A 12,440-nucleotide genomic window follows, 5' to 3' on the forward strand; every position below is an offset into this window, starting at 1 on the left:
AAATGGAAGAAGGCAGCTTAAGGATTCAAAAACTGAAAATGAACAGAAAATTAATGCTACGCTTAACAGTTAAAGGATTTTTACACGTATGTAGTTAAATATTAAAACTCATATACAATTAATCGCTTTTTAAAACTGTACTGATAGTTTTTCATAAAAAATGTAGTCTAAAAAAAGGATTAGAAAAGGGACGATGAGTAACTACCTGAAGTTACCTATATTAGAATTGTTTAATTATTTATGGAAATGTAAAATAATTTTCTTTCACTGATATTCTTTTTTAGACTAAATTTTCCATAAAATACTCCAATGCAACTTTATAAAAGAGATTAATTAAATAATGGCCTTTAAGAGTTGACTACCGAAGTCTGAAATTCTTTTTATTAACTGTAGTGCGTAGGATTAATTTTCTATTCATTTTCAATTTTTGAATGCTTAAGTTCCTTTCTTGTTTTTCTAGCAAATATTTATTAGGTATATAAGGTATTTCTCCCACCTTCCTAGCCTGCCTTCTTGGTGTAGTGGTTCTGCACGCTGGGCTAGTATTCCAGAGGTCCGTGGTTCGATTCCCGGCGAAGACGTTTGCTCATTTTTCATGTCTCTGAGTTTTCCAATTAACCTAATATCTCTACAGGTAATTCAAAAATATAAAAATATGAAATATAGAGATAAAAATATTCCTCATTCCTTCCAACTCGCATATATGATTATGCAAAAATACATTTACAACTTTTCAAGCCTAAAACTCACATGGCTGCGATGTTATCGTCCAGCGATGATTTGTGGGTGCTTTATTTTTTCCCACGATATTTTCTAAATTGAGGCTTTAAAACTGCGATGTTTTTCAACCGCTTTATTTTCGACGACGATATTTTAGATTTGTGATGTTTTCTTTTCTTCCACGATATTTTTTACGACGATATTTTCGTCTTACGTTGTTTTCTCGGCGATGTTTTTGTCTACAATGTTTTTGCCGCGATATATTCGCCTGTAAGCGGTGCGAATAACTGAAACAAGAACTAGCTAACAAGATTCGATGACTTACGAATTTGATTTCGAAATAATATGGGACCTCAATAACAAGATTTGACTGTATTTATTAATTTACTAATATGCATTTTTAAACATCTCAAAGGAAATCTGTTTCGAAATGTTTATTTTTTCCGGCAGCATATTTGAAGTCGTAGTACAGTAAAAAGTACTGTCACTCTAAAGAAGTATATGCTTGCAATTTCTTAAATAAAATAATTTAAAATTAGTTCTCTTGGTATGAAAAAACATATTGATCGCAAAAGGACATTATAAACCTTTTGAAAACTCTGTCATTGGATGTTCAACATTTTTTTATGGAGGTTTGAAATTACATTTGTACAATACGCTTCTAAATTAAAAGAGTCTCAAGTACTTCATTTTTCTCTACTTCAAGCTACTCGCACAGTATTTTAATTTCCCAGGAGTGAAAATATAATTAACCTTGCAAGCAAATACTATTCCAAGGGCAAAGTTCCTTAATAAATAAAACCTGAGTGTTACTTTCTTTAATATACCAAAACATTTTACTAATATAGTTAACTTAACAAAGTACGATTTGGGAGTTTTTGCATTTTTTATATCCTCTGTGGATATAAGCAGTTCTGTTACGCAGGTCATGCAATTAAGGGTGAAAGCAGATTTAAAATTTTGTTTTCTAAATTAGTCGAATAAGTATTTATCTTATTTTTTATTTGATTTTCACATTTATGAAATTAGGAAAATTTTCTCGTACATTATATCTGACAGATTAAATCAGACAACTAACTACAAAGCATGCAGCTCGAAAACAAATTAAATATCTATTTTATGAATGATATTATTACAATTACTCGAATTCGAATTTCTAAAACTATACTGCTTGGCTTAACGTTTACTCAGTTTTTCAAATCGAAGTTTTAAGAGGCTGTTAACTCTTCATTAACGTCGAATTCCATTCAGTTTTTACTCCGGGTATATACCCACTCTACTCGGCTCCAGAGATCCTTATTTTTATTCTTCTGTATTGGTAAATTGTGCATTTTTTGCTTTAAAAATGATTGACTTATGTTGGTCTTATCTTCTGGCTAAAGTTTTTGTGCTTATAGTTAATATACATGCAATAGTTGTAAAACTATCAACAATTTAAAAGTTGCTTAAGTGCGGCTAATCCTAATTGTTTTTACCACAGCTGCCATATTTGTTTACATTTGAAACTTGACTTACTTGTAGCCAAGTAGTGAATTCAGTCAGCTTCTGAAACTTCAGCGTCTTTTTGTTGAGTCGGACCAAAAGTAAACTTTCAGTTTTGTGCACTGGAAAATCTGCCTTCTTGCCCGCTGCCCGCATTCCTTGCTTTATATTTTTCTATATTTTTCAATTTTTGGTAAAAATATTTTGAGGCTTTATGCATTTTTGCCTTGCCACGAAATTAGAAATGAATTGATTGAATAAGAACTATATCTCTAATGAAAATCGAGAGAAAATAAGTTTAAATGAAATGCAGAAAAAAATGCGTATAATTTAATATTCCGTGCAAGGAAGTCATGTCGTGTACACACCAAATTTTTTTATTTCATTTTTGTACCACTTGTTTGATGGTAAGTTCAATGATTAAATGAAATTAAATGTAATAATATGAAACACTTATTTTATTATTCTTTCCTATTCATTTATTAACACTTAAATAATTTGAAACATTTATTTCCGCGAATATCATTAGAGATGTTTTTCTCATTCAATTAATTCAATTCTCACTTCGCGGCAAGGCCAAAAATAATAAAAACACAAAATATCTTCATTAAAAATTTAAAGATATAGAAAAACATGAAACACTAAGTAGAATTTTTAAAAACAATTTTTACAATTAAAATTACAGTTTCCAAGCAAAAACAAGCAATTCGTCCAACGGGCAAGAAGACATATTTTTCGGTGCACAAAACTGAAAGTTTACTTTCGGTCTCAATCGACAAAAAGGCACTGAAGAAGTAGAAACCGATTTATTTTGTTGTGGACGCTATGCTAAGTCAATATATGGAATAATTTAATAACTTAAATTATAATTCCAGAATGGATTAAGCGTAATTTAATTCGCAATAATAAAAGAAGACGTTACTTTGTTTTTGCGAAGCTTAGTTTCCCTAGATTGGCAACAAATCCACTATCCTGCTAAATTTTAAATGTAAACAAATATGGCTTCTCTGGTTAAATTATGCTTAGCCGCATTTCAGCAACCTTTAAATTGTTAATAATTCTGCAACTATTGCATGCAGATTAACTAAAGGCATAACCGGAATATAAGAACAACATAATTCAATAATTTTTAGAGCAAAAATGCACAATCTGCAAACATATAAGAATAAAGAAAGTGAGCTTACTGAGTCGAGTAACAGAGTGGATATATAAATAGTATACACATATATTTATATACTTTTGGTGCGGCCGATTGCAAACAAAAAGAGATGTGCACGCCTACATTTTACAGCAGTCCCACGTACTAACTTTGAAATTTCTGAGGCTATTCATTTATGAGATATGCTAGATACATAGATACATACGCACGTACGTATGTACGTATAGACGCCACGAAAAAGTCTCTTCTGAATACATTTTAAAACATTTTTATAATTCATTTGGGGAAAAAGAGTCTTTTATTCTATCCTTACATACAGATGTCAAGCAAAAACATCGTTAACTTGCATTCGATATCGATAAAAATTTATATTTTCGTTGATTACAGTACTTCCTTTACTTTGTACAAGGAAGTAATTAATAAAGGACTTACCTTGAATACAGACTGAATTATCGATTAATAGCGACCTGGAAACACTTGACTTTGACACAAACAAGTAAGGACACAAAATAAATAAGATTTAGACTTTCATATCCCACTAGTAGAATTTTTTACGTGTTGACATTTTCATGGAATACTGAATCCCTGTGTCGTTTGGTTTTTTACACTCGTTGCCACAAAAACGAAAACAAAATTAAAAATTCATACACGAAAGAAATATGGTGCGGGGACAGCGCCACCTATGCATAAAAGCATTTTAAAACTTAATATTACTGAATGCAACAGTATTTATTAAAAAAAAGGTACCTAATATTAGGCTGTTCAGTAAGAAACGGAAAACGTTGTATTAAAATTGCGTATACTAATGACATCATTGTTATAATAAGGCATATCCACCAATGCGTGTTACAGGTGTTCCACAAGATGGCGTTGTTCATGAGACAATGGACCAAGCAAGAACAACGCAGTACTTAGTTAGCGTGTGACTTTATTTGAATGGAACAGCGAAACCTAAACAAGTTTATCGATCAAAATCGGATCAGAATTCTGTTCGGTGACAGATATGTGGGTACATAAATGGACGAATAGCCTGAGTAGATTAAGGACGAATAGCCATCGATATCGTTGATGAAAATGATTCTCTTAAAGCCCGCATCGATGAAGATAACAGACCAGCTGCAGAGAATTTTATAATGGCAAACCGACATATCTAAGTTAAAAAGGTGTTATTATTAATAGATATTAATGTAGATATTAAAGAAAAAATGCACCCTTCATAACAACCTGAAATTCAGAAAACTGAGCGCCAGTTAGGTATGCAAGAGCTTGACAACTGAAATGAAAGAGAGAAGAGAGATGTGTCTACGCTTATGAAGATCTTCTCCATCCATGCGAAGGTAACAATCAAGTATTTCTGCAATAAATAACTGGAAATGAGAACTGGTACATATCTGTGTAAAATGTAGTTCCAGGTCAATATGTGAGCTGCAGTACATGAGTGGTTATGCACCCATCAAATAAAATGTACTCCCCTAGTGTCTATCTGCTTATCAAGACTTTAAGATACTGAACTAGATAACTGAACAGCGACATTATAATTATTTCAATATTTGTAATAAATATTTAATAATGAAAAATTCTGTTTTTTTCAGTGTAGGACAGGAATTCAATACGCCTGTCGTTGGCATGAACTTTGAGCACCCTATGGGTGACAACTTGACTTTAGATAAGTTCCGCCCCAGTTTTGAGGTACAGCAGCCCAGGGTTTTGGTTCCATGGTTTCCCCTTCTTCCCGTACCAACACCCCCTCAGGAAGACTTTAGGCTCGCCTCAAATTTACAGTGACCCCATGCTGCACAGACACTATACATTTACAAACATCCATACCTTCTCCGGATTCGGACCTGGCCGTTAGCTACGGCAATCAGAGTCGTTAACCACTATCCCGGTTGGACGGCAAACCATCACCTTATTTAAAAGATAGAAAATATTCAGTCGTTCAATAGAATAAAATCATTTCTAAGCAATCTGTTGAGTTATTATTATTTTTTTTTCCAGTTAGCAACAGCCGGCCTGCGTTCATTACTTGAATGAATCTGTAACTAAAATTTATGATGTTTTCAATTATGTTGAATTAAAAGTTCTTATCCGGCTTCTAGATCTTATTCGAATTGAGACTTTCAGCACAATTTAAGCCCAATTCAAAATCTGAATTTTTTATAAATATATATAAGAATTTTTTATAAGTATATATTTTTACAAGTTCTAATCAGAATTTATAAGTATATAATTCTTAAAATCAAGCGATCAAATTTTATTTACCCACTTACATTGACAAATTAAATTAAAGAAAACAGATACTTGCTATTTGCAAACTGGCAACACTAAAAATAAAATTATTAAATTTACCTTCAGAAATAACGCGTAGCGATAATAAGGGGACTAGATAGAACAACAGACTACGGCATGGCTTGTTACATCATGTTGAAGAAAGACACATTCTCTAATCATGTGACCTTTCCTCATGTGTAATTTGAATATGAGCCAGCTTCTGTTAGAAATGCCTCCATGAAGAGAGTTCTAAATCTTCTAAATACGTAATTAAGTAAAATGAGTCCTCATATATTTGATAATTGGAGATGAGGGATACAAAGAGAACGGACGAAGGCAATCTATTACCACATCATTGTTTGTAGTCGTCCAATAACTAAATTTATAATCTCTCTGTTTTTCGGTCTCAGATCACAAGATTCACCCTATGTTCTGATTGACAAGAATTAAGACAATGTGTTTAGCTGTTTTTAAACTGACTGATTCTGTCCTTTATAACCTGTCAAGAATTCTTCAATTCGCAATCAAGACATTCACATATACCTTCTTTGAAAAACTAAATCATATATTTCTTCATGGCGTGAAACAAAAGCTAAACAATATTTTTTATTTTATTTCGTAAACGCAAAATTATGTTCGAATTTCTTTGACGTGTCAAAAAAAAAGGGTATATCTTAAAATGTAACCAATGCAATGCGATCTTCCGAAAAGCGGAGCATAACCAAGTAAACAAACAACATACGCGGTTTAAGCATAACTGAAGCTGTTTAACGAATATCTTGGTTTATTATATCAGTTAAATTAATCAAATGGCATTAAATCGTCTTTAATCTATACTGCATAATAATAAAAAAACGAATATGCGCCAACTGACAGTTTCAGATTATTCGCTGTCTAAAACCTCGAAGAGTTTATCATCAAAGTTTTAAAATGTCAAAATAAAAACATTAAAAGAATTAAGCGTATATAAATCAAAAAATTTTAATGAATTTTCCAACTAATACTCGTATAAGAATTTGGTTTTAAGCTAAATTGTTAAGGTAAATTTATTAGTTTACCTTAACTAATAAATTGTTAAGGTAAATTTATTAGTTTACCCATTAATTCTCCCCTCTCGGGTGTTAATGTTATATAGAATGTAAAACATCTCTGAGCTGTTCAAAATCGCAAAGTCGTTTAAAGTGTCAAATCTGTTCAAAACGGTAAAGGCATGGAAAATAATTTACACGATACTGCTTCGTCAGAAATGAACGCTATATGAAAACTTGTGTACTTATTTAATAACAAATCTGATGGACACCAACATGACTTCCTTTTACGGCCTATTAAATTATACGCATATTTTACTGCACTTCAAAGAATGCCTCTTTGAGCGTGATATAACATAGAAAAGCTTTTGGATTTTTTTTCACTTTTTTTAATTTTTATTTATTCTTTATTTATGTTTTATTTTTTATGTTTATTTTACTTTATTTTATTTTATTATTCTAAAGGAGCTTTGTCCCTGAAGGACTATTGTTTTCGTTTTGCGATTTTACGTTGAATTACTATAAATGTCCGTTTCACTTTTCAAACTGTTGCCACCAAATGTTAGAGCCCTGCATTGTATTTGAAGAAATTAAATAATGAAAAATCTACATAAATGTATGCATATTTCTCGCATTGTGATAAAACAACGGTACATAAAGCCATCAAATTTTGAATGACGTAATCCTACAGCGAATGTGGAAGCCCAAATTCGAAATTTGGAATTTGTTTTATTCTTCATATTTTGTAAGGATTTCAAAGCGAGCAATGGCAACGTTGCACAGAAAAAAAAACTTGCATCTCAAGCGCATGAAACTGCGTATCGTAAATTCTAAAGGATACGCTCAATTTAAAATTATTTTGCTATACTTCTCTTGAACTGAATTTTATGGTTAAGTGCGAAGAAAGTGATATTTAATAACTAAAGGTAATAGACAAAATGTTAAAAAAAACCGCCCCTTTAGACGTAATTTAAAATCTGAAACCTTTCAGATTTTTACCTTTTATATATATATTTATTTTATTTTATTTCTTATGTGTGTGTGTGTGCTCGCAAGTACAAAAGTTTTAAATTTTATATTAATTAACTGTTTTAAAGCAACCATGAACTATTTTGTGTGAGTCACAAAAAGTTTTGCGCTATTAACTTTACACTACTTAAACAAAGGGCAGAAGAAATGAAAACCTTGGAGACAATTATAGACGAATAAAAACCCAAAGATTACCTAATTTTTTGTAATGTTTCAAAATGCTGACCAAATACAAAACACTTATCTATTTAATTACATATTTTATTCAAAATTTTTCTGCTTTTCATGTACTTATTATACAAATGAATTTCCATTTTTCAGGAGATATATAATCATAATTAAATAATTGCATTAAGTTTTATAGGTAAATCGGCAAACATTTTTAGAACAGAAGTTATATTTTTGTTTACAAGCTGTAAAACTGCCGCAAATCCTTTTTCAAATTTTCCTTTACATGAACCATTTCAGTCGTAAATAGATTATCGATTTGGCAAATCAGTATGTATGATACTGGTTCTCCAAAAGTTAACCAAAAAAATGTGAAATTTCTATTTCGATTATGTAATGGATCTCCCACGCTTTCCTCTTAAAACCAATTAGCAAAAAGTTTTTCTATCACATTTATTTTGAAATTTTCAAAGAATATGTCAGCTACAATATGACCGTTTCCATTACAATGATTAATACGGCTTTCGTAAAGAAAAAAATATTAATGCTAAAAATTATAAAATAAAAACTTTCTATTGAAATTTTAATAAATTTATTCTCAGCGTCATTTAAATATGGAGGGTAATATTCTCTTTTGTATGCCTGGGTTAATTTTTTGTGCTTATTTTGTAACCATCACAGACTAAAAAGAAGCTTATAGTTAATAAATCATGAATAGAGTGTGTCCTTCTCCTTTTCAAAGTTTCTATTTAGTCGTTAACATTAAGCTGAAATACCTTTATAAATTTTATCTATAGGATATCTTAAAACTGCTATCAAAAATTCTCATTTAACTTCCCACAAATATGCATAAAATTAATTTTAACTGTTGGTCAAATTTTAAAACAAAGTTTTCATAATAAAAGCAGAATTCTTTTATTAAATTCAGTACCGCTCTCTAACAAGCTTTGTAATCAATAATAAATGCATAGCTTTTTAAAACCTATTTATATTAAATAACTGCTCTTAAAATTTTTAAATTAGAGCTCGCAAACATCGCAAAAGGATCCTTACATTCTCTTATCGTATTTGAAAAGGGATATGTTTTAAATTTACTTTATTCGTCCATATTATTTAAAGAGATAAGTTGTGAATCTCTAGAAATAAAAGTATTTATTCGGACAGATATTTTATTCTGAAAATCTTCAAAGCATTCTTTGGGAATTTTCATTTTTTATCACAAGCAATGTAATCTTCGAAACAGCTTTGTGCAAATCAACAAAAATTACTCTATACAGGCTTAAAAAGAATTCTGATGTGTTCATTTTCTTTTTCATTTTCCTATGAAATTCATTCTTCAAAAACAAACTTTGGAGTTATAAAAATGAAACGCAAATTTACGTAGATTAAACTGCAGAATTCCAAAAAGGTTTTGTGGATATTTTTCTTTAAATTCACTTAAAACAGGAATTATTTTTATGCAAAATGTTTTGCCTTTGACTCCATATGAAAGAAACATTTTAATTAAATACAGAAAACTGCTTCAAAACCGTTTAATGAAATTAAAGTCATTAATATTATTTTAATCAGCGGTAACTTTTTCCTGGTCTGCAGAAAATTTGGGACAATATTTATATTTTTATGAAGATTCAGTTTAAAACAGTGGTCGCCAACCAGTGGTCCGTGAAGATTTTTTGATGGTCCGCAGAAAAAATTAGGACATAATTTATTTTTATGAAGGTTCAGTTTAAAAAATGACGAGTGACAACACCTATTATTTAATATGGATTATACAATATTTTTTTTTTTTTAATCCGCTACTACTTTTATCGAAATTCCTTTTGAAATTTAGGGACTTTTTAACTACTTTTGCAAGTGTATCTAGTGGCATTTGAAAGTGAGAGTTTGCATCCATGGATATGCTGCTTTTATCAATAATAGCGCGAACTGGAGTCCTCCTTTTGAATTACAAACCATATGCTATTGTAGTCGTTAATGACACAATTTTTCTCCCTATCAATAGGTAACTTGATGGATTTTTATCAGAATCACCTGCATTCTTGTTTATAATTGCATCACTAGAAGTTTCCGTTTTTGTTTTGTCTAACTGTTGATCGGCATAACACTATCAATTTATCGATATTGCTTTGCATTTGCCGGTTTGTTCTTGCTTTTCGTAAGGTTCCTTTTCAGTGATATGGAAATGTGAAGCTTTCTGTACAAGAAGGTAAGATTTTTGTACTTTTTATGTAATTTTACAATGTGAACGAAGTATGTGTAGTTTCTGATTATTATTGTATAAATGTATTTACCTTTTTTTAAATTCTTATTAGTCATCCGCCAACTATAAAATTATATATGTAGTGGTCCTTGAAGTTCTAACGGTTGACGACCTGTGCTTAAATTGCGCCGGAGCCCACCGGAGCCCGGCTCCGGTACTTCTCAATTTTTAAGATAAATTACAATTCCAGCCGGAGGGCACCGGAGCCCTGAATAAAATGAGCTCCGGTACGTCTATTTATAAAACTGATCCACAATTTCAAGGGGAAAAAAATTAGAATTCCTAACGTTTTAGTTTAGCAATAAGCAGATCTTGCTATACTCTATTTCCCTAGAAATACAAACTCATGAACATGGTGGTGTGGTGTATTTAATTATGGCAAAGCACACGAGGGCTATCTGCCTAAAGGGAGAGATGCCTTCGTGGAGGACTTTCTAAGGAAAACTGGCTCGTATACACGTTACACATGGGGAAAACCACAAAAACGCCCATGCAGCCAGCCCGTTCGCGGGATTCGAACCTCGGACCGAACTACCAGTGTTCAGCGACTTTACCGCTCGGCCGCTGGTGGGCCACATGAACATGAGACGTTCAATTAAAGTCTTCTCACGTATATGCCTTTCCCTTTAAGAAAGGCAATAAATTTGGGGAGTTGTTTAGGAACGCGTAAATTTCTTGGCGTGCCATCCTATCTGGTGTATTGTTATCGACAGTTACAGCTAGTTATCCTCGCTGGAAGAAAAATTTGTTTTCTTAAATGTGCGTTAACCTTTTGAGGCCGGGGCTTTGGTAGCAGTAAAAGGTCGGGGAATCTTGAACCGAATGCTTTCCCCCTTTAAGAAATCACCTCCTATTTGCAACAAAGATTCTTGTGTGTAGTTTAATGGATTTTCAGAGGGGTGCATCTATGTCGCAAAAGGAGATCTTTGAAAGAGATAAGTGGTTAAAACTCTAGGGACGTCAAATTTGACAATTCACCCCACTTTTCAGCCTTGAAAATGGGGGAAAAAGACATGGCCACTAAAGTGGACAACCCCGTCTTTTCAAAGAGAGGACTCTATGGCCACTATAAAGTAAAAAGCAACTTTAACATTCATCCTTAGGATTCCAATTCAGGACTCATTTTACCTCTGACACAAATCCGCTTGATGGCTATATCAACAGAAATCCGCGGTCTTAAATTGAACGTTCTCTCTCATCAAGATTCCCCTCAATTTTGTTTCCACCCACTCATACTCTCACGCCCTCATTCTCTTTCGCCCTGTTTTTTAGCATTATGTGAATTTTCATCAACTATACTTTAAGTACATTTAATTTTTGTGATGATAAAAGAAATCCCCTTCCTACAATCAGAGTTTATTGGGCCGGTGCTTCTTAGTTTTAGAAATAAATCATAATTCTAGGCGGAGCGCACCGGAGCCCTAAATAAGAAGGCTGCAGCACTTCTTTTCTGTACTGAATAACAATTTCAGTAGAAATTTTATTTCGAAAATTTTATTTTTAGCAATACAATTATATTAAAAATCGCTTATTAAATTTTAATTTATCCCTTTACATTTAATTTAATTTTAATTATATAATTATTTCAATAAAAATAATTAATTAACTATCTAATAATTATCAATTAAATTATATTTAATAATAACCGATAAAATTATAATTAATTATATAATAGTTATTGATTAAATAACAATTAACAAACATGAATTAAATAGCTATTAATTAATTTGATAATAATTAACTATTTAATTTTAAAAATATTGTTTAATAAGTCATTTTATTTATTTATTTACTCTTGTTCCTCTTTGCTGGCAATCTTCCATAGGGCTCCGGCACTCTAATTTTAGAAATTAAGCCCTGTTGACGACCGCTGGTATATATCATATATTAATGAAAATTCACCAATCCAAGAAGATTGAGTAAACAGTTGAAAAATAATGACTGGCAATTCTCGTTGAGCAAAAGCCATAATAATCTGCTTTCTCGTAGCAATGTGAGTTTCAATAGTAACATCAGCCTACAGTAGATGGCGCCACTAACCCACGATGTGTCCCTATAATTTTGGATTTCTGTTAGGCCAGTGAAGTCTTTCAATTCCATTTTTTACAGCTTGCAATGCCTTTTACCTAATGTGTATGCTGGCAGGTAAAAATTAGTTGCTACGCATCCGAGATATTATTTATGACCTTCACATCGAGTAGATCATTCGATAATCTCGGCATAAAGCAGTTGTTAGAGTCTATCGTTCAAAATGTCTATCGTCTGCAAATATCGGTACCTGTTGCGTTTTCGGAAATTATTTGACCTATATTACCCCTTATAA

This window comes from Stegodyphus dumicola, chromosome 6, assembly GCF_044657685.1.
Source record: "Stegodyphus dumicola isolate Sdum_Otavi_A_Nest chromosome 6, ASM4465768v1".
Classification (NCBI taxonomy): Eukaryota; Metazoa; Arthropoda; class Arachnida; order Araneae; family Eresidae; genus Stegodyphus; species Stegodyphus dumicola.